Here is a 24,235-nt window from a genome sequence, read left to right on the forward strand (position 1 = left end):
ACTATGTTACCCCAGAACAATAAATACCCCTGGGAACTATGTTACCCCAGAACAATAACAACCCCTGGGAACTATGTTACCCCAGAACAATAATAACCCCTGGGAACTATGTTACCCCAGAACAATAATAACCCCTGGGAACTATGTTACCCCAGAACAATAATAACACCTGGGAACTATGTTACCCCAGAACAATAACACATGATAAACATTTTATATATTCTGTGCATCAGATCATATATATATAAATGTACAAGTATTTCCATACGATCGGTATGTACTTAAATACTTTAAATAAGACATGTTTTCCGCCCCGGGAAAATATAATTAAAACAATTCATTAAAAGGGGCTCATGAAAACTCACCTTTTTGTAAGTCGGTGGGTAATATAAGGAACAGCTACGTGCCTGGATCTGTAATATAATATCTAGTCGTTACTATATAATTCCCATAACTTAAATACGTATCAATCGCCACACCCGACCCAAAAATGGTGTTTGGATGCTATTTTAGTTAAAGTGATGAAATTAGAGCTCGGTTTGACACCCCGTTTGGCCGCGGGGCCCGTTTCCGTCATTTAGGTGTCGGAAACAGTAAAATCGGGTAAAATTACCCAAATCATCCGAATTATTTTCGGATGATTTATTTTTACTTAATTTTCTTAGTTTTATGAAAATGGTCCAATTTTAGGTTTTTATATATACCAGTCAGCTCGCTTATGCGGGTTTTGCCGGTTTACACGTTTTAAGCTTTAAATATTTGTTTTTATGTTCATTTTAGCACAAATAATTACCCGATTAGTCTCGGGTCTTGAAATTTTGTACAAAACTTATTTTGACAGAAAGAAAATTTTACAAAATTTTTCCAGATTTATTTTCCTAAATTTACATTTATTTATCTATTTTTAAATCTTATTAAAACACTAAATATGTCAAAAATACCAAAACACTTTAGAAAAATCCCAAATTTTTTTGGGATGATCTCTGTCATCCTCATGACTTCCTGGAATTTTTCCAGATTTATTTTCCTATATTTACATTTATTTATCTATTTTTAAATCTTATTAAAACACTAAATATGTCAAAAATACCAAAACACTTTAGAAAAATCCCAAATTTTTCTGGGATGATTTCTGTCATCCTCATAACTTCCTGGAATTTTCCAGAATTTAAAACTTATTTTTCAAGCCATTTTCACCCAAAACCGAGCTAGAAAGCCCTAGAACTCGTTTCACCGAAAAGCCTACTTAGATTTTTCCAACTGAGCTCAAATTTTGTGGGTGACTTTTATATGTTATAAAAAGCTTATCTTAAATTTTCCAGAATTTTTCATCATGTGTAGCTATTTTTCACTATTTTTGGCCAAAACCGAGCATTAAATTCACCAAATATTCATCTTTTATCCAAAAATTACCAAAAATTCACAGATCTCTTATTTTCATGTGTAGATCATCTCTGTGAAATTTCGTGACCCGACTCTAAGCACACGAAAATCTGTCCAAATTTCATATACACACGAAAACCGAACTATCTTGTGTTTTCTAGCTTTAGATCGCAAAGATCTTGGTTTCTAGCCTTTGCTAGCCGCTAGATACAACACTTACAAGCACCATAACACTATACCAAGCAAACTATACCAACAATCAAACCATTTCTTTCATAGTGTCGGTTTTTAAGTAAAAACAAAGGTTTTAACCGTAGAAATCCATTCCCGACTCTTTTTACTCATTTCTTGGACCATGATCCCTTGTATAACATGTATACATCTCTTGATCATGCAAGAGTCGGTTTCATCTCGGGTTTTCACCCGTCTTTCACATGGAAAACTCATTTGACAAGATTTCAACCGTAAAAATCCATTCTAAACACTTTTAAATAATTACTTGGATCAAGATCCTTTGTATAACTTGTATACATCCCTTGATCACACGAGAATCGGTTTCATCTCGGGTTTTCACCCATTTTTCACATGAAAACCTCCTTTTCTCAAGAATTATGAAATTAGAAACAAGAATCAAGCTTCAAAACATATGTTATACCTTGTGTTCTTGGTTAAAACTCAAGACTTTGGTTGAACACTTGAAGATTTGAGAGTGTTTGGAGAGTTTTTGAGAGAGTTTGTGTAGTAGAAAAAGAAAAAAAAAAGGAAATGTGTGTGTGTAATATCATGGCCGGCCAAGATATGTGTGGGGTGGGGCCCACACATCCATTCTAGGCCACACATTCCGATTTTCATAATCTGGATAATGTTGTGGATAGTCTGGTTCAGTTCGTTTCTCGTTTAAACTCGTAATTCGGCTTAAAACGAGCATAAAATGGTCGTTTTTCGGGTTAAAATAAAATTTACATAAAACTGATTTAAAAACTTTAAAAACTTAACCCATGACATTAAAACATCATATTATTAATAATTACGCATCTTTTTCGGCTTGATTGATCGTCTCTTGCTTGGTTTGGTGTTAAAGGTCTCGTTTAGCGTACCGACGTATCATTAAATCGAAATCCTTTTTCTGTGCTATAATTTACTTATCCCGAAGCATTAATACTTCGTAAATATCATTAAACATTATATACTTCGTCTATAATGTAATTCCCGATTCGATCGGGTTTCAATAATCGTTCATTGGTTAATTGTAATTCCAATACGATTCACTATATAATTGAGTATGATTCATACTGTGAACCATATATATTCGTATAAACGTGCTATAACTCATATAATCAATATTAAATAACACGTAAATAGTATATTCCGGCTAGGGTATACCTGAATTTGCCGAAATCGTTACATTTTTAATTCATCGTATTATACAGGGTTTTACACCTAGGAGGGGTTCGTGGACCCTGATGAGCAGGAACATTGCAAATGCCATGGTGGCTATCATTTACAACCAACAATTTAATTTTTCATGACGGATATTTGAAGGTTTGGTTACCAACTTGAGAAAGGATGAGGATATGTTGGTACATGATGTCAGTAGTTCAGTGTCTAGTGTCTGTAATCGAGTCGTTTGGATTTGAGTTTGTATGTAAGCGAAGTTGCTAACAAGTTCGCTGATATGGGCGAACTCGTTAGACAAGCGAAGTTAGGGACAACTTCGCCTGAACATGCCAGGCGAAGTTGTCATGATATATATGTCCTAGGTTACGGCTTAGAGAAAGAGATAACAAATTGAACGAGTTCATTATTCAGAGAACGAGATAGAGAGAGTCTGTATTTGGTGATCTTTGTATCACGTGTTTACGGTTGCAATATAACGTGTTTGTGTTTATTGTAACGTGTTTAATCGTTTTGTCTTCTACGCTCGTAACGTCTTACGTAGGGATTCCGCACCTACGTAGAACGCGATATCTCGTGTAGATCCGGCTGGGAACCTACAAAAAAAAAAAAAAAAAAACGTCACTATCGCTTAGAATTATGTCGGTTGCCTCAGTTTGAAGGACATATCTTCGGATATGTTTGGTCCTCATTTCTACTTGTTGAATATAAGGATAGCCGATAATCAGATGACTGAAAGTTACCGGGGCGGTTTATCATGTGTTTTTATTCTTTCGCTGAAAATTAGTCGATCATACTTAGTTAGAAGGACACATACTTGTATGTGGTCGGTCCAGCTGATCCATTGGATCTTCGGGATAGCCGTTTACCTGAAAACTTCAATTTGATCGGGGCGATTGAAGTTAAAAAAATTTTAGGGAGATGAAATTATTTTTCAAGTCTACTACTTCATAAGAAGTACCTTCACTATGTTTAACAGAAAATTGATCCAACCTTGGAAAGTGATAGATATACTGATTCTGTGTGCTTAACTAGTGAAGTTATTAGGCCTAAAAGACTTTAGAACAGTCATTGTATGTCATGGTAGCTTTTTATGGTGCGTAAAAGTAGAAGTGATACTAACTAAATCTACTCAATTTTATGTGGAAACTTCTTATGAGTTGTGCATGTCTCCATATATATCTTTCCGAATGATAGGCAGAAAAGCGATTACCCAGTCATACACGAGCCCGTGAGTGTTCTGATTCCCGTGAAGATAGCGTGTCAAGAAACTGCAGTGATCCAGATTCGGGACTTGCAGTAGTTTATCTGAAGTTGTCTAAATACATAAAAAAAAAGGAAAAATTTGAGACATTCTAGAGTTCATAATATTTAGACTTCTCAATCAAGATGCAAGATAGAGAACGGGATTAAGAGTCCAAAGATCTAAGAGTACTTACTATTTAATCAGACACTACGGGTCGAGGTCAACTCGGGGTGACTTGGGGAAAGCCAAATACGCTTTGAGAATAGATAGGAGGTATCATAATCTCTGAGTTGTTGCCCACTTAAATTTTGAGCTTAATTGAACCTAACCCGTATCACAGAAACGATGAAAACCATTCTAAGTCATTTACCTGCTTACAACCTGTTTCTTTATGTCATAATAAAGCTGAACACGGATCTATGTGACAGTCACGTAGTTAGTATGATTCCTGTTCGGATCTTTTCTAAAACATGGTAGTCCCTATCGAGACTGAAATTTGATCCCGTGTATTTTATTTTTTGAAATTTTTTTGCTTATGTAGTTGTTTGATTTTATACCTGGTTACTTGGTCTTAATCGTATCATTTAATTCTTTAAAGGTTGTTTTAAAACTTAATTGCAAATTGTTCAAATTTTAGGGGTTTGTTTTGAAAATTTTCATATATAGGCGAACTTCTCCATAACTTCGCCTGCAATAGGCGAAGTTATCCTTAACTTCGCCTGTATAATCTTTGACCCTTTATAAAGAAGTTTTTAGGTCAAACAGTATCATTATTTCAAAAACCAGCGAACTTAACTTTCTTGTCAACCGGCGAACTTATCGTTACTCTAACCGATCATATTTCATCGATCAATCTGTGTTCTCTTTTCAGATTCTAATCCGATTAAAGGTGTGTAGGGTTCTAATATCAATGTTTTTGAGGTTAATCATCGGTCGTTTCGACTCGATTATCGACCTCGTCTTTCGAAACCTTAAACACCCGATTTCAAACTTGTTATTACGTGTTCGTAATATACCTGAACGTCTAAAACTTCATAAAATCATGTGTTACGGAGTCCTCGATCTCCAATTTCATCATCTACACGTCGTTCGATAAACCTAACTGTTGCCGATTCGAATTCGGCGAAGTTACAGTTTAGGCGAAGTTATCCGTAACTTCGCCTGAGGTTTAACTTCGCCTGATTATAGATTTTGAAACAGTTTATGAGGCGATGTTGTGGTTAGGCGAAGTTATCATTAACTTCGCCTGGACCTTTTTACTTAACAGTTAACAGACGAAGTTCAAGTTGAAGCGAAGTTGTTTCCCAACTTCGCCCCACCTTTAACTTCGCCTGTACAGAATAGATCACAACTTCGCTCATGGTAACAGGCGAACTTGTGATTTGCATTGACGTGTATCTAACTTAGTCTGTTTGATGCAGATATGGCTGCTGTAGATGATGCAGGCGGAGATGACGGTGGTGATAACCAGAGACAGTTCTTCCCGGGTCACAACATGTATATAACATTAGACCCGGAGGCGAGCGGAGTTGATGATTTCCGTGAAATCATCACATTCTTACTACGCTCTCATATATTCCACGCGATCACTATAACACTACCGATATCCTTGCCCAACATTGAGGATTTTTGGCAGACCGTGGAATATGACTGTAGAGTCGAGCCCCCGATGATGCGCGCAACAGTCAACAATCAGATTGTTCAGTTCTCTTCTGAACAGATCAGGGCGGCTTTACGATTTGGAGATGAGACGAGGGATGACCCGACAGAGTTTATGGCTCTTTTCCGTGATGGAGCGTTTTTGAGGATGGGATACTCTGGTCCCTTGGGGGATACGCAGAGAATGAAAGGGTTTTTACTTGACCAGTGGCGCTTTCTCATGCATGTCATGATTGTATGCAAGTCAGGGAGAAAGGCGGGCACTGATGGCATGGGCGCGACCATGCAGTCGGCGATGACTGCTCTGACTTACAACAAGCGATACAGCTTTAGTCAGCTGGTCTTCTATGAGATTGATCGTCAGAGAAGGGCGATGGCGCGTGAGAGATTCATCATGTATCCAAGATTCCTACAAATGATCTTGAATCATGTTGCTCCAACGCTACCTCAGCGCCGTCCAATCAGATACGTTGAAAGTGTGAATAAACGGATCTTCGCCCAATGTAGATCTTCGAGTGCGAGGAGCAAACCTGAGCTCCGTCCTCTCCATACTCCACTGTTTGGGTACTTAATCAACCCAGGGTATGTGCCTGCTCGAGGGGACGCGTTTCGGGACCCGGCACCACAACAGGCAGGAGCACCTCAAGCTATACCTGCTGCTCCTGTTGTGTCACCGGAGGAGAACGTTGACCTTGACGCAGAGTTTGGCGGTCAAGGATTTTTTGACATGGAGAGGGTTGATCCAGAGGAGTATGTGCAAGTCTCGGTTGAGAGGGTGTCGACTGTGAATGTTACTAGGACAGCTGCTACGGTGGCTGGTTCTGATGAGGCAAGAAGGATTTTGGTAACACATGAACGGACTCATGGGAAAAGAAAGAGAACTGATGATGACAGCGAGTCAGATTACGAGGAAGAGGTACAACAGTTGATTCGCAGATCAAGAAGGGAACGGATAGGTGCAGGTTCTGGAGCCGGTGAGAGCCCGAGGGTGGTACGTTTCACCCCACCCGCACTATCCGGTATGACAATGGTTCCCTCATCATTACAGGTTACAAGGCCAAGCGCCACGGACGTTCCCGTGGTGGCTACCTCATCTGCCTTTGGCCTCCCACCAACTTCATTCCAACTACCGACTCCTGAGATCGTTTCGTTGCCGCCGCCGACTGTTACTCCAACGGAGGTCGTGGCACACTTTATTGAGTCGACGGTTGTGGCCACTGCAGGGTTATCGGTGACGATACCACCTGCGGTTACGTCTTTGCCTACTTCTGAGGTCCCGGTTACATCGGAAATCCCTCCTCAGTACACTCAAGATATATCACATCTGAGGTTTGATTTCGATGCAACCTTATCAGACTCAGAACGAATAGCAGCACTTAAACGGGTCGTGGCAGAACAATCAAGGATAAATCTTATCCAGACCCAGGCTATTCAATGCCTAGTTGCAGAGAATCAGATGCAGTCGTCCCTGCTGGTAGAACATGGAAAAATCATAGATGCTCTGAAGGAGTTCTTGGCATCTCAGGGGGAGACGAGCTGTAAAGGCGATGAGTTGAGGACGAAGAAGCGCAATGATAGAGACGATGATCCCAATGTATCGAAAGGTGCAGGTGGTGAGTTGCCAAGAACTGTACAAGCTCTTGGAACTTCCACAACTCAGGGGGAGTCGACAACTGCAGCTGGTGATGATGATGTGGTGGTAGTGAACGTTGAGGAGATGGATGATGAGTTGGTTGGTGATGATGATGTACTACCGAGTGATGAGATAGAAAAGATTGGTGAAGAGATAGTTATTGATAATGATATTGAAGAAGGAGAGATAGTAGAGGAGAATGTGGAGCATGAGATACCAGAAGTAGATAAGGCAGATATGAGTCAAGTGATTGGGAATGATGAGACTGAATGGGAAGAGCAGCCTAGATGGAAAGAAGGCTATGCTCAGTGGTTCGTCAAAACGAAGAAACCAGCGGTCCCTACAATGTTCAAGAAGAGTTACAACATTAGAGGCTATGCTGAAGCGAGAAAAGGGATTATTTGCTGGATATACGATGAGCAGTTGAGGCTCTTTGTTATTAAGAGGTATGATGGTGTTCAGTACTTCAAAAGACTTTTAAGATCGTTGAATACACTGCCAGAATGTGAAGTGAAAGACTTAGCCAGATTGGGATTGATAAACCGAAGTGATGATAATATGGCTAGAGTTATTGGGAAGATTGTTTGGAAGGAAAGTATAAAAGAGAAGAAGTTTGAGCTGTTGAAACCACAAAAGGGAAAACTTATCGAAGACAAAGATCGTGGATTGAGAGCAGATGGTAAACCTTGAATGATTATGAAGTATAAGCCGATCCGGTGCCTTAAAGAAGTGCCGATGAAACAGATGCCCAAGGATGTGCTCAAAGATCTAAAGTGGTGGTATGTAGATTGTGAAACAGCTGAAGCAGTGATGGAAGACGAAGATAAACAAGAGCTGCTAAGAGTTTATGATCCGATGCATCTAGTGAACTTGTCGCAAGCTGATCTGCAGGTGCTGAATGAGAAGAAAATTTTTTATATTCCTGCTTGGAAAGACGAAGCGAAGAAATTTCAAAGAATTGTATCAGTTTGTGTACACGAAGGAGTTCATGCTTGAAGATGAAGATGCAAGGACATTGAAGATTACAAGACACGTGTTTGAAGATAAAGAGTTGAAGCTACTGCCAAGGGGGAGTCTGTTGGTACATGATGTCAGTAGTTCAGTGTCTAGTGTCTGTAATCGAGTCGTTTGGATTTGAGTTTGTATGTAAGCGAAGTTGCTAACAAGTTCGCTGATATGGGCGAACTTGTTAGACAAGCGAAGTTAGGGACAACTTCGCCTGAACATGCCAGGCGAAGTTGTCATGATATATATGTCCTAGGTTACGGCTTAGAGAAAGAGATAACAAATTGAACGAGTTCATTATTCAGAGAACGAGATAGAGAGAGTCTGTATTTGGTGATCTTTGTATCACGTGTTTACGGTTGCAATATAACGTGTTTGTGTTTATTGTAACGTGTTTAATCGTTTTGTCTTCTACGCTCGTAACGTCTTACGTAGGGATTCCGCACCTACGTAGAACGCGATATCTCGTGTAGATCCGGCTGGGAACCTACAGGATAGATTTTTGGTTTATCCAAGATTCATGTAGATTATTTTCAACAGGGTGATCCCTGATTTACCGACCTTGGGAACAACTCATGCATTACAAGATCCTAATGTTTATAGAAGGATAGTAAGGTTGGCAGCCACTAGCAACTTCAATCCAGAAATTGAATTTGATATACTTCCATGGCTGATAAATCATGACTTGGAGATAATGGTTGTTCCAGAATCACCTAGGGTGACTTTTGAGGAGGAAGAGAGTGATGAAGAATATGAAACAAATTTTTATGATGATGCTGATGGTAGAGGTGATGGTAATGATAATGATAATAATGATGATGGAGGAGGTGATCATATGATTGTGGAAGAAAATTTTGAAGAAAATGTGCCTGAGGCTCTGGGGGAGAATTTAAACCAACCCATTTCTACACCACCTATCTCACCCCAAAACCAGCCCTTAACCCAAAACCTATCACCACCCCAATACCAAGACCAAGAACCTTACATCCCATCCCCACCAACATCACCACTAAACCAAACCCAATCACCAATCCAATCCCAAACCCAAAACCTAGACCAATCCCAAACACCAACCCAAACCCAAAGTTTAAACCAACCTTTAACCCAACCCAAGACAAGCCTATACATGAACCATACATTCCTAAATATATACCAGCCCACCTAATAAACCCGCCAAACAGACCATATCAATCCCCAGCCCATTCACAAACAACTGACCAACCACATATTCCAATTTTCCAAACCCACCCCATGAACCCAACCAACCTTAAACTAATATTCCTGAACCATTCCAGTTTCACCTACCAGCCTTCCTTCCCCTAGTGCCCATTTTGGATTATTTGGCAAACACATGGATGTTTTAATTGAAAATGTTAATTTAAATAGGGAAAATGAGGAGCTGAAGAAAAGAAATGTTGAACTGGAATCATTGTTGGCACATGCTCAACATAGGATTCAATCCATAGGCACTGAGGTTGAGAAGACCTCAGTTGTACTAAAACAGGGGGAGAATCCACACGTGTTCAATTTGATGGAGGTTGATACTTTGAAAAATCTAAGTGTTATTTATGGGAGTGATGAAGATGATGAGGATGAGGAGGATAGAAATGCTGATGGAGGTTATGAAGCTAATGCGTTTGATTGTGGTGAGCAAGATTACAATGTTAAGGAGAATGATGATACTGAGGAGGTTGTGCATGAAAAGGTCATTAATGGAGAAAATGTTGATGAGGAGATGGTTGAAACTCAAAATGATTAAACTGTTAATGAGGAGATGGTTGATAATTAGAATGTTGATGAGATTGTGAATAAGGAGAATGTGGATAATGAGGATGACTTGAATATCCTATATGGTGAATTTGATAATGTTGAAACCTTGCTGGAAAGGGAGAAAGAGACCGAAGTTAAAAAATCTGTCGATGAAGAGATGGAGGACTAATGTGATCAAATTGATAATTTTCTCAATGAACCAACTGTGGTGAGGGAAATTTGTACATCCAGACCTGTTACTTTGGAAGAAAAAAGGAGAAACTAAAGGGAAAGGCCATTGTTGAATCTGAAGAGCAGTTACACCCTCTTGAAACAATTAAAGTTAAATCAAGTGATGAGGTGCTGATGGCTTATGAATCTGCTGAACAAACTGCGAAGATGCATGATGAGATAGTGGAATGGTTTCAAAGAGAAATGATCACAAGATTTCTAACTGATAAAGAAATTAAAGAATAAAGAATTTTGTTAAAAGAGGCAGAATTGAAAAAAGAAACTGGATGAAGAAAAGGAGGGATTTAGAACAAGAGGTGATTGAGGCATTGCTAAGACTTCAACGAACTGAAAAAGCAGAAAATTCTTTAGCAATAATCCTGTACCAATTCAAGAAAACCCCAGAAACTTATAAAACAAAATACCTGAGCAAGCCACTGCTGAGCCTGAAAAAGAAAATGATGATAAGCAGGTGGTTATTGATGAATATGGTGCTGAAACTGTGGTTCAAATATTGTGTGAAAAATGGGAACAATAGATTGTTGATGATTTAGAGAAGAATCCAGACAGTTGGGATCGTGGAGATGAGGATAAATTTGCAAAGAAATATCAAAGGAAGAGGAAGATGGATAAGAAAAATGAAAAATCAGATGAACCCATTCCAAATAAAAAGTAAAGTCCAATTCATGCAATACCCAATCAAATAAAAAGTTGAACATGAAATGAATGAACCCAAGATTGATGCTCTTGAGGATTTGTCTGAAGTAGATAATGATGATGCAGCTGACTTACCATTTGTGGACATGACTGATGTTCATAGAGAAACCATACAAACCATGTTGGATGAAGCCAAAAAGAAAGATCCAAAAATATTAAGTTTAATAAAACATGGTTACATGTTTGAAACATTGGCTCCTATGACTGATGAGGAGTTGCAGGAACTATTGGATGAAGAGGTTGAAAACTTGAAGAATAAGAGAGAGAAATGAAATAGGGATACTCAAAAATTCCTGGCTTACTTAAGACTTCATGGCTTTTCTAAAATGCAATTGAGTCATATGAACTTTGAAGAATTGGAAACTTCCTAAAATACAACAATTGAAACTATCAAGGAGTAATTTGAATGAATGAAGAAGAATGCATTTTATCAAAAGGATAAATATGAAAAACTCTATATTAAGTATGGTGGCAAATGAAGATATTTAATTGATCATGAAATGCAAATATCTGATGTGGAGAAAATGAGTAAGAAAGAAGTTGAAGAAGAATTCAACAGGATATCAAAGAAAAATCAGTCTGAAACCAGCTCCAGCAAAAGAAAACCCAAACTGATCACTCTAGCAGAGAAAGAGAAAAAAGCCTGGGAAGATGAACAAGTGAAACTATTTTAAAGGCCGATGGAGGCAAGGGGTGAAGGTGAGAATACCAAATATGAGCATCAAGGAAAAATTGTCTTTATATGAGTCTGAGAAAGCAAAATTCAATAAACAAAAAGAAAAATCGAAAATATCTCAGACTCCTTCTCTTGTTGTTGTGAAGGATGAACCTATTGAGCCTGCTGAGCCATGGGAGGATGAAAATAAAATAAAAACCTTGAAAGGTTTGATGTTGAGTAAATGAATGGCTGAGGGGGTGTTTGACAATGGGAAAAAGCCAACTAAAAGACTTATTTTATTCTGAGAAAGTTGAGTTGGAGAAGTTGGAAGCTAAGGAGAGAAGATTACTATAATTCCAGTACGGACCAAGGGGTGAAACTATTGCAAGCCAAAGATCTGCCCATGTTGGTCCAACTGATGATGGAGATGATTATGAAATTGGCTAAAGAAGGGGGTGATTACTTAAAACTTATCCTGATGCCAAAAGATCAAATTATCAATTTGTATGAACTACTTGGGCATGTGAGAAGACCAGTTCCCAAAAAGAAATATGCTAAGGTCTTCCACTATAAGTGTCCCAATCCCAACCACCAGAGCCTCTCATCAATGACAGCTAAGGCCACCAACTGAATTGGACCTACCAAAGAGGCTATGCTTTGATGCAAGAACTGAATCGTTGAAAGTCATAATGAGTAGTGGTGAGTTGAGGCACATTGTATTCAAAGATGGATTTTATAGACTTCAAAAAAAGGAAGAATTGGAAGAAATAGCAACTCTTAGCTTGTATGACTACCAAGACAGGCAGAGCTTTACAAGTAGTCAACAGGACCAAACATACATGTGAATATATGTCCTTTCAAAGTTAGAGCTATTGACATAATTTTAAGTGAAGGAATAAGAAACAAATCATAATTGCCCCAAATGCATTCAGTTTTCAGGTCAATGGCTATCCTTTGAATCTATAGAGATTTAAGGACCAAACATACACAAGTGCATGTCCTTCCAACTGGGCAAATGACATAGTTTTCAGCAAAAACAACTATTTGAGACTTTTCTTTAAAAATCCTTCTTTTAAGCTTCTTCAAATCTTGAACTGAATAATTTTATCATATCTCTACACCATTAAGTAACTTGCTCATGTTTTGACCAAAATAAAGAATTTATGCAAAATTCATTATCAAATTCATTGAATCACTTAATTTTGACATAAAACACATTTTGACATAAACAGTTGCATCACATAATCAAATCTTAATCATTCTTAACATCATCAAGAAAACAGACTGTACTAACATTCAGTGTCTATCCTATGTTAACAACATCAGAAGATCAGATAAAGAACATATTCAAGTAACCATAAACATGTGATTACTCATGACATCAGACAAGCATTCAATTTCACCCAAAAAGATCAAACTACTTATCATAACATCAGATCAGTTAACTTGATAGTCAAGAATTATCATTAATTTCAAACAAATTGCACAGATAGTTACTTAAGCACCTATCAGTTAACCTCAAACCAGTGACATATTCAAAACATATTCAATCATTATTCAGTTGAAACATATTCAATCAACATTCATTTGAAACATATTTAAAACACATTCAATAAACATTTATAAGGTGTAACCTCTGTCAAAATAATAAGTTAGCACAGAGAGACACACAACCAGGCACACATCCTTAATCAGATTTCATCAGAGTTGATCATTCCCAGGGCTTTCAGAAGAAAGTTAAACCTGGTTCTATCAAGTGGTTTGGTGAATAGGTCAGCCAAATTGTCACTTGTATCAACCCTTTGCATTTCAATCAAACCTTTTTCACTGCAGTCTCTGATGAAATGATGTCTGATTTCAATGTGCTTAATTTTGGAATGTTGAACTGGATTTTTAACAGTAAAATATGCAGCATTATTGTCAATAAGAATAGGGGTGTTCAAGAAATTCAAACCATAGTCCAGCATCTGATTTTGAATCCATAGAACTTGTGCACAGCAGGCAGATGCAGCAACATATTCAGCTTCTGCAGTAGAGATTGAAACTGTAGTCTGTTTTTTACATTGCCATGACACTAGCCTTTCACCCAAAAATTGACATCCTCCTGAGGTTGACTTTCTGCTCATGTTGCAGCCATCATAGTCACTGTCTGTATATGCAATCAGATCAAAAGCTTGGTTCTTTGGATACCAAATCCCTAAGTCTGGTATTCCCTTCAAATATCTGAATATTCTTTTAACAGCATTCATGTGGGAGACTTTTGGACTTGATTGGAATCTTGCACACACACATACAGCAAACATAATATCTGGTCTTGTTGCAGTCAGATACATCAGAGATCCAATTTTGGCTCTATATTCATGTTCATCTATAGGCTCCCCCTTTTCATCTGCAGTCATCTTTTCTTTAGTGTCCATTGGAGTTGAAGCAGTCTTGTACTCATGACAGTTGAACTTGTTCAAGATGTCCTGCACATATTTGCTTTGATGAATGAAAATCCCCTCAGCTTTCTGTTGAACTTGCAATCCTAGAAAGAAGTTCATTTCTCCCATAGAACTCATGCTGTATTTGGACTTCATTACCCCTTCAAACTCCATACACATTTTTTCGTTTGTAGAACCAAAGATGATGTCATCGACATACACTTGTACTAGAAGCAAGTCTGATCCCTTTCTTTTGTAGAAGAGTGTCTTGTCAATGGCTCCTCTTTTGAAACCATTTTCAAGAAGATGATTTGACAGCTCATCATACCATGCTCTAGGAGCCAGATGCAATCCATAAAGGGCCTTGTTTAACTTATACACCCTGTTTGGATGCATTGGATCCTCAAAACCTGGAGGTTGAGCAACATACACCTCTTCATCAATCTTTCCATTTAGAAATGCAGACTTAACATCAAGCTGGAACACTTTAATGTTCTTTGAGGCAGCATATGCAAGAAAAATCCTGATAGCTTCAAGTCTTGCAACTGGTGCAAAAACTTCCTCAAAGTCTATTCCTTCTTATTGAAGACATCCCAGTGCTACAAGTCTAGCTTTATTCTTAATCACTAAACCCCTTTCATCCCTCTTGTTTCTAAAATCCCATTTGGTTCTAATTGCATATCTGTCAAATGGCTTATCAACAAGATCCCACACATGCAGGTCTCTAAATTGTGCCAATTCCTCTTGCATTTCTTCCACCCAACTATTATCTTTTAATGCTTGTGCTATGTTCTTTGGTTCTATTTGGGATAGAAAACAAGAGTAAAGACAAATTTTTGCAATTTCGAAATGACTTCTTGTAACTCTTTCATGCAAATCACCAATGATGTTTTTAGAAGGATGATTCTTTTCCACATAAGGAGTTTGAACAATCATATCTGTAGACACAGTTGTGTCAAGATTTGACTCATTGAGTTCTGGTTCTTCAATGATCAAATCAGTCTCTGCATCATGAAATTCTGATGCTTCATAATTATGTTGTCCTGAAGTAGATGCACCATTGTTTCCAATATTTAATCTTTGAAATAGATCTTGAAATCTTGCTGTAGATTCAGCTTCTTCTTCACTTGCTTGGTTGCTTGTGTCACCCTCATTCTGAACTTGATCATTTTGTGCATCTTGATTGTCTTGATTGTTCTCAGTATGATTATGTTCAACATTGTGATTGTTTTCTTGATTAGGTTCACCAATATCACATGAGGAGTTCTTCACAAAAGTATATTCCTTTTCCTTTTCAACAACCTTCTTCCATAATTCTTCCAAGTCCCATGACTTCTTCTTTTTCTCTTCAATTTCACTGGTCTTGTAGAAAGATTCATCAAAGTCTTCAGGATAAATCTTGAAAGACCTTATTAACTTCTCATGATCAAACAGCCATGCTGTACCATCAACTGTATTGAATTGATTCTCATTAAAAATGATGTCAGAAGATTCTATAACACTCAAGTGATCTTTTACATAGACTCTGTAGGCTTTTGAGTGTGTAGAATATCCAACAAAGAAACAATCCAGGGACTTTGTTTGAAACTTGTTCAAATAGTCTCTTGTGTTCAGTAGGAAACATTTGCATCCAAAGGGCTTGAAAAACTTAATGTAAGGCTTTCTGTTGTGAAATATTTCATATGGAGTTTTGTTAAGCCTTTTGTTGACAAGTACCCGGTTCTGAACATAGCAGGCTGTATTTATAGCTTCAGCCCAAAAAGTGTCAGGCAGATTAGCATCTGCTAACATGGTTCTTGCAGCTTCAATAAGTGTTCTGTTTCTTCTTTCTGCTAAACCATTTTGTTCAGGAGTTCTAGGAGCTGAGAATTGTTGTTGTATTCCTTTTGCTTCACAGAATTCTTGCATAACTCCATTCTTGAACTCAGTGCCATTGTCACTTCTTATCATCTTGACTGTCTTATTCAACTTGTTCTCAATCATTGTTACACAACCTTTAATCAACTCTGCAGTCTCATCCTTGGTACTTAGGAAATAAGCCCAAGTGTATCTTGAATAGTCATCAATGATCACCAGACAATATCTTTTTTTCCTAATACTTGGTACAATCACTGGACCTAAGAGATCCATGTGAAGTAATTCAAGTTTTGATCAATTGAGTTGATGAGTTTTAACTTATGAGTAGATTTGTGTTGTTTACCCTTTTGACATGAATCACAATGATCTTCCAACTTGAATTCTCCTGTAGGTAAGCCTATGACATGCTCACCTTTGACAAGTCTATTCATGTTCTTTAAGTTCACATGACACAGTTTCCTATGCCACAATTTTGACTCATTTTCAATGGCTTTGGAAACAAAACATGCACCTCCTATTGAAATAGCTTCTTTCATATTCAATTCATACAAGTTACCATTTCTTGGTGCCATCATCATAATCATTTCAGGTGGAATTACAAGCTCAGGTTTTAAAATGAAACAGTGTGAATCATCAAAACTGACTTTGTAACCCTTATCACACATTTGTGATATACTCAGCAGATTGTACTGAAGACCTTCAACATGAAATACATTATCAAAAGAGACTATCCCATTTGTTAATATTCCTTTTCCAACAATCTTTCCACCATTCTCATCACTACCAAAAGCTACTGGATCTTCATACTTTTTTTCATAATTGACAAGAGATCTCTTGTCACAAGTCATGTGCCTAGAACAACCACTAACCATATACCATATGTCATTTAGAGGAGTGGACTGTTCCTGCACATACAAAGAAAATTTTATTAGTTGAGTGATGAAGTGCAAGCCTTATCAACTTGCAGCTCATCAGATTCAGTTTCAGACACAGCTTGGGAAGTGAGTGTTGTTGGTTTAGGATCTTCATGAGTCAATTCTAAGTTGTCTAAATGATCAGTTTCATAACCACACTCTCTTGGAGTTTTAACAAGTGAGGTTGGACACTGGTATTCAGCTGAGTCAGTGGCATACTCCTTTATCACATAGTCCTTCTTCTCAGAGTAGTCTCTCACATCAGCAAATTGCTGAACCTTACTCTCAGTCTTAGGTTTCCAAAGGAAACCATGTGGTTCATATCCATGTCTTAATAGAAACTTCTCATCACCAGTGAGTTCTGTTGGTTTATTTCTAGAATGTGCCTCTTTTCTTCTTGTCTTCTCACTGCTTGATGATCCTTGAGAACCATCAGATTTGACTGATTGAGTATCTTGTTTGATTCTCAAAGACTGGTAGTTCTTTTTGGTCAATTTCTCATGCTTCTTAGGAGATTTACTTCTTCTTGCTAGTTCAGCCATTTTCTTCTCAATCCTTGTCTCCCTTTCAGATTTCTTTTCTTCTCTGTTCATGGTTTCATTTCCATACACCTTTTCTTTTCCCATATATTCATCATACTTCTGTTTATACAGGACAAAGTCTTGTCCATACTTTGTTCTATCTGGTACATGAAATGGTTTGAATTTGAATCTTTCATTACATGAATCTGTGTGGTGACCATATTCATCACACCTTTTGCACTAAACCTTGCCTTTGAATATTTCATGTTCTTTTGGTTTCTTGTATCTTTCACTTGCCTTAGGTGTCTTGACTCCTAGAGTCTTCTGATTCTTTAAACCATCAAAATCAATTGAAAAAGGAACAAATTCCTCAATCTTGATGTCTTGTCTTTCAAGTTTGCTTTTGACAAAGACAATTTTCTCCATAATCATAGGTTCTTCATCACTGCTTTCTCTAACCCTTGACTGTCTTTTCTCATACTCTTCCATAGTTTCCACATCTCCAACATCCAACACCTCATGACTAGAAAAGATTGGATAAACTGGGATAAAATTTTCTGTATCAACTTTTTCAGTCACCATCTTCTTTTTGTTGTATTGTTTTATCTTACACAATACAGCCTTGCTTGGTGGTCTGACTGCATTGTAGTTTATCTTCCTCCTTTCACAAATATCAAAAGAAACATGTTTTCTTTTCATTTTATCATTCTGTTTCTTCAATCTTGGTGGGACTGGTGGATACTTTGGAAGTTTATCAACAGATTCAGGTTTCTTATATTTTCTTCCTCTTTCAGCAGCTTTGATTTCCTTTTCAGTAATTTGATCACTCAAATCACTCAAATCATCTTGATCGAACTCAACTGAATCAAAGTCATCCTCAGAGACTTGAACTCCAATTGACTTATCCTCTTTTACTTCTTTCTTAATCACAAACTCTCCTTCTTCATTCACTTCTACCTTTTTGTACAAATCAACAAATTCTTCCTTGTCTTGAAAGACATCTCTGAATTGTTGCAAGTTGTTGAATGGAGGTGGAACTGTTTTGTATTTGTCTTGTTCTTTCACCTGGTTCAGTATACCGCATATGTTGCCTGTTGAGACCAAATTCTTCAGAAATTCAGTTTCAACTTTCAGTCATGTGTTTTGTACCTTTTCTTCAACCAACATCTTCTTTAATCCATCAATCTCAGTGGTGTATCTGGTTTGAGTTCTGTAAATGATCATGCAATCATCTTCAAGGCTTTTAATCTTTTCATCACTGATCAACTAACTTGTCTCATACTCATTGATGATGCTTTGTTTTCTAAAACACTCACTTTCCAGCTTGCCTACCTTTGTTTTAAATTCAATGATAAGTTCATTTAAATCAACTGTAGGAGCAGTGTGTACCTGAGATGATGATCCTTTTTCTTTCTCAATTATGGTCATGAATGCCACATTTGCTTTCCTGATATCATCTGCAATGTCCTCTTCATGATTGCTCCAATCAAAATTTCCTTCATGCTGTGTAGTCACTGCCACATTTCCTTGATTTCTGATCAGATTTTGATTTGCTGGAACAGTGTTGTTTGGAACATTTTGAGCTACTTGAAGGTTTTGATTGTTATTCATTTGAAAAACTTGAGTCTGTTGCATACTTTGTTGTTGATTATTCATTTGAGGCTGAAAGTCTGTTGCATACTTTCCTTCATACCAGTTCTGTTATACAGCCTTTTACTTCTCAAACCCAACATGGAAGCTTGCCACTTCAAATCCATTTCTTCCAAGTCATCTGCATCAATTTGCTCTAAATCATCTTGTACCACACTTGTGTGAATTAGGTTTTTTGCAACAAATGCATTATATGACTCAGTAAACATAGACAGCAAAGCCTGTGTTTTATTGCTTTGACCATGTCCTGTGCCAGTATGAGGAACATTTCCACTTGGCATAGAGGCGGAATCAGTATCATCAATCAGTTGCATATTGAACCTCTGCTGATTTCCTTGATTACTTGTGCTACCTCCAATGAAAGATTTTGTAGTAACAACATTATGTTCAGCCGGTTCTTCAATAATGGGAATTTGATGTTGGTTCTTGGTAGACAGATTTCCCATGGGTGCAATCAATGCATTTGAAACATTGAAGCAGGGTCTATCTTCCTTAATCATCTCATTCTCTATCATTTCAAGTTCTGCAGCCTGAAGAAAGCATACTACATCATCCAATTTAGATTCATTGAAATTATGCTTCTGAAGGATGAACTTGCAAGCAGTATACAATTCTTTTAGCATTGAGTTGAGTAACTTTGTATTCAAATCAAAGTCAGTCATTACATAATCAGTTGTCCTCAACTCATTCACAATACTTAGAAAACGTTCTAGTATTGATTTCAACCTTTCTCCATCCTTATACTTGAACCTTTCCAATTGTTTCTTCAATCTTTGCTTCTTTATGTTCTTTAGTTCAGTATTCCCTTCATACATTTCAAGGATAGCATCATACATTTGCTTGGCAGTTGTGTGATGTGCCACCTTGGTCAAAATCTCCCAAGACAAACCTAGCTTAATCATAGCTAAGGCTTTGTCATCCACCTTTCTTATTTTTTCTCTTACAGCAGCAGTTGCAGCTGCATTTGCACCTTCTTCAACAGCAGTTTGTGGACCATTCTTGATGGAGTTCCACACATCAATATCATTGTAGCATACTGCTGCTTCAAAGAGTACTTTCCATTTGATAAAGTTTTCATGTCCATGCAACCTTGGTATCTTGTTAGTAGACACCTCTTGTTCCTCATATCCAGACATTTTGAGAAATTAAAAATTAGTTTCTTTAAAAAAAAAGTTCAAAATAATCAGATCTGAAAACAGAATGCTCAGATCTGATGTGTCTGATGTGATTAGAACAAGATTTAGATATAAAGATTAGAACTTTAATTGAAATAAGGAAGAGAAAACACCGGTAGATTGTAGATCTGGAAGAAAAATGAAAAACATGGCTGCTTATGTCACAAATCAATGGAACAGTGGTCTGCTTACGTCATTCTTCTTCAAATCTTCAATCAGCAACAATCTTTCCAAAATAGCAGTAACAAGCTCTGATACCACTTGTTGGTCCCCTCGATTTCAGCTGGATCTTAATGAATTATGTCATAACTCACACAGATTAACGTGTTGACAAGAGAGTTAATGACGAGTTTCTATATTTAGAAAGATATCCGTTTGTTAAAGGTGGAATCAATAACAAACATACGGTTGCAATGAATAATCAAAGGTAGAAAGCACACTAAAGATTCACTCAAAAGATTTCCATTTATATAATATTAATCATACAAAAGGATAATTGATTTAGGGTTTTCTAGGAATCCTAAGACAGCCGTCACACAATATTCTCTCAATTAATGTGTCTGTCGGTGGCGTGCCATAATCATTCTATTTATAGGCCTTCCAACCTAGGACAGCTGTCATTCCTTCTAGAAACCCTAAATACAGTCATACATATTCAAATTACATATTCAAAATAAACTAAGTGTAAAACAAGTCTTCCGGGTAGGCTTTGCATCAGTCTTGTCTTTCCGAGTATGCTCGGCCATCCTTCATAACTTGGTAACATAGAAGTGTGCTCGGCATCAGTTTCCGGGTAGACTTTACTTAAATAGTATTTCACTAAGTAAAATACTCACCGAGTAGACTTCAGTCTACTTGAATTTGCCAGACTTTGCCCGACAACTCCTTACGAGCAACCTTGTTCTTCAATGATCCATTTCAGCTCCTTGCTATAAAATAACTTATTAGCAAAGTGTACTCGGGAGTACTGTTCCTTGCTTGAGCTGAACCTTGCCCGATATTACTTAGAGATATTCCTTTAGATTATCAAGCATACTTGGATCATACTTATTAATGAATCTCTTGCCCGGTCTTCCAATCACTTGGCTTCTTGGACTTGGTTAACCAAACCTTACTCGGAAGAGTAATATACTTGGCTCTGAAGAACAGACTTGCTTGATAAAGTGAACCTTGCCCGGATTTACATAAACTAGTGTACCTTACTTGGCAATACACTAAATTGCAAACCCTGCTCGGATATCCACTTAAGAAGACTACTTGAAGTAAACCTTTCCCGGTAGGCAAAATATCGTACCCGGCCAAATAAAAGCTTGCTCGGAGGTCTAAGGTGTGCTCGGATCCATTACTTAGCAAATTCAGAGGAGGTTGAGAAGATTCCAATCTTCCATGTACTTCATTTAGGTCAAATCTTTGACTCAACAATCTCCCCTTAGGTCAATTACTTGACCCAACAATTATTTAAGTTGGTTAAATGATATATACGATAATGGTTGTGGTATGTTGCATGAAACTTATGACATGTTAAAAGTGTTAAATGTCAAAAAGTTTCAGTAGACCTGTGACTAATACATGGAGTATTAGTCCTGTGAACTAATACATGGTGTATTAGTCCTGTGACTGATACATGAAGTATTATGCCTGAGACTAGTACATGAGGTATTAGTCTTTTCCAGGAAGAAAGAGAAAATAATATCTGGTAGGACCAGTCCACTTTTGGGGGGAAACTTCCCACCCATTTGTGTTTGAAATTTTCTTTTATTAATACACCTTGGGACACAACAAAAAGAGAACCAACCACATTACATGCATTTTAGCAATCTCTCTCCTCTCTCTCTCTTCTCTCTCAAAATCGTTCAAGGAAGAAGAAGAAGAAGAAGAAGAAGAACACAAGAGGGTATCTTTCAAGTGCAAGAGTGATAAAATCCTAGCAAGCAAGATGTTTGTTGAAGGCTTGGAGGGTATACAAGCTTGAGGCTCTTCTCCATTGAAGGCTAGCCATTCAAACCGTCATCTCCTTCATATTCTTTCCTCTTAAAAGGTTGTATTACATACACCCCCTATGGTTGATAGTTTTGGTGTGCATGTAATTCGTATATGGACCCGGGGCTTGGGTTTTAGATATAAAATGGGTTTTATATTAACCAATATAACAAGATTTAAATCTATTTTATCCGCTGCGTTTTTTCATATAAAAGGGTTTATATGACTTTGATAATCTTGTTAAAACCCAACAATGGCATCAAGAGCCGCTTATACGGATACATGCATCAATAGATCTAAAATTTTTCGGGTTGTATGGTGTGTTTCACCATATGGCCGAAATTTTTTTGGGGCTTTTGGTTACCCCTTGGTTCTTCAAGGTTATACTTTACATGCATGTGATAATCTTGAAGAATTAAGTCATTTGGATGATTGGTTGTTTTGTTTGGACAAAACCCGAAACTTTCGGTTTTTCTTATCCTTGGCCGAAAGTTTGAGGTTCACAAGGGGAACCCTTTTTAAAGATGTAGTACTTGCATATTTGGATGTGCATTTGGATGTTTATAACCTAGCCATGACCTTGTGTTTGGATGTGTGTTTGTGTTGTGATTTGTTCAATATTCAATTTGGTTGTAATATTATTTTATTTGGGTTTGTAATCTATTTATTCATTCATATTGGTTTGTAATAATAAGTAGATTAGTTGTATTTCTTTTACTAGAGAAAAATGTATAAGGATATATTTTATGTAAAAGAAGATGCAACAAGATTACGGTTTTGGTTTTGGGCCTTAATGGACCTTATAGTCCAAGATGGGATTTTAGCCCAAAGGCCAAAGCCCAAACGTGGAGGCCCAAGGAAGCTAGGAGCTGAAGTTGGAGCCCATTGGAAGCCCAAATAAAGTGGAAAGGTCACAACACAAGGTGGATGCTTGAAGCATATGGATGCGGGATCAAGTGGGAGTTCACCAACACATGACTTGTGTCATTTCTCGTCCTTTAGGAGAGACCTTTTGAAACACTTGTTTCGGTCAACAAGTGTGGCCAAGATTAGATGGCTATGGTTATAAACTTGTGGTTGTTTATTTATGCTTGCATGGTTGATTTATATAATTTGTTTTATGTTACTTGGATAAGGATAACTAACAAACTTAATATCAACAACTTGCATAAAATTAGTTCCTTAGAAATCATTAGGTAATAAAATTGGTTTTATTAAAGGTTAATCATTTCACAATAAAATGGGTTTTATTAAAAGGAACATGAAAATTGATTTTCAAAGGTACCATACATTTGAATGCATGCAAATGGAAGGTACATTATACAGTTTTCCAATCTAGAATTTTGAAAACTAAAATCCCTTTTAAAAACAAGTTAAACACCATCCTTTTATACAACACTTAAGTCACTTGTAGACTTGATGTGGGGTAAGGGCCACCTAACCACATTTAAGAAAACTTGTGATCTTGAGGTGGTTTTACAATACTTGTGGAGTAAGGGTCACCTAACCACTTGTATGTGTAAACTCACACGTGTTTCGGTCAACAAGTGTGGCCAAGATTAGGTGGCTAAGGTTATGAACTTGTGGTTTTTTATTTATGCTTGCATGGTTGATTTATATATTTTGTTTTATCTTATTTGGATAAGGATAATTAACAAACTTAATATCAACAACTTGCATAAAATTGGTTCCTTAGAAATCATTAGGTAATAAAATTGGTTTTATTAAAAGATAATGATTTCACAATAAAATGGGTTTTATTAAAAGGAACTTTGAAAATGGGTTTTCAAATAAAGTACCATACATTTGAATGCATGCAAATGGAAGGTACATTATACAGTTTTCCAACCTAGAATTTAGAAAACTTAAATCCCTTTTTAAAACAAGTTAAACACCATCCTTTTATACAACACTTAAGTCACTTGTAGACTTGATGTGGGGTAAGGGTCACCTAACCACATTTAAGAAAACTTGTGATCTTGAGGTGGTTTTACAATACTTGTGGAATGAGGGTCACCTAACCACTTGTATGTGTAAAC

The 24,235-nt window shown here is 37.2% G+C and overlaps 1 pseudogene across 1 annotated transcript in view; it reads left to right on the forward strand.

The window, feature by feature from the left end:
- The first annotated feature begins 11,518 nt into the window (after nucleotides 1-11,518).
- LOC143590094 (mitogen-activated protein kinase 9-like) overlaps nucleotides 11,519-24,235 on the forward strand; it is a 31,240-nt pseudogene continuing 18,523 nt past the window's right edge. Inside the window, exon 1 of the transcript XR_013145404.1 lies at nucleotides 11,519-11,677. The product of XR_013145404.1 is annotated as a mitogen-activated protein kinase 9-like (transcript). The remainder of the gene's footprint in view (nucleotides 11,678-24,235) is intronic.

This window comes from Bidens hawaiensis, unplaced genomic scaffold (genome assembly GCF_021521415.1).
Source record: "Bidens hawaiensis isolate Kalapana, Puna unplaced genomic scaffold, B.hawaiensis_p1.1 tig00038163_1, whole genome shotgun sequence".
Lineage (NCBI taxonomy): Eukaryota > Viridiplantae > Streptophyta > Magnoliopsida > Asterales > Asteraceae > Bidens > Bidens hawaiensis.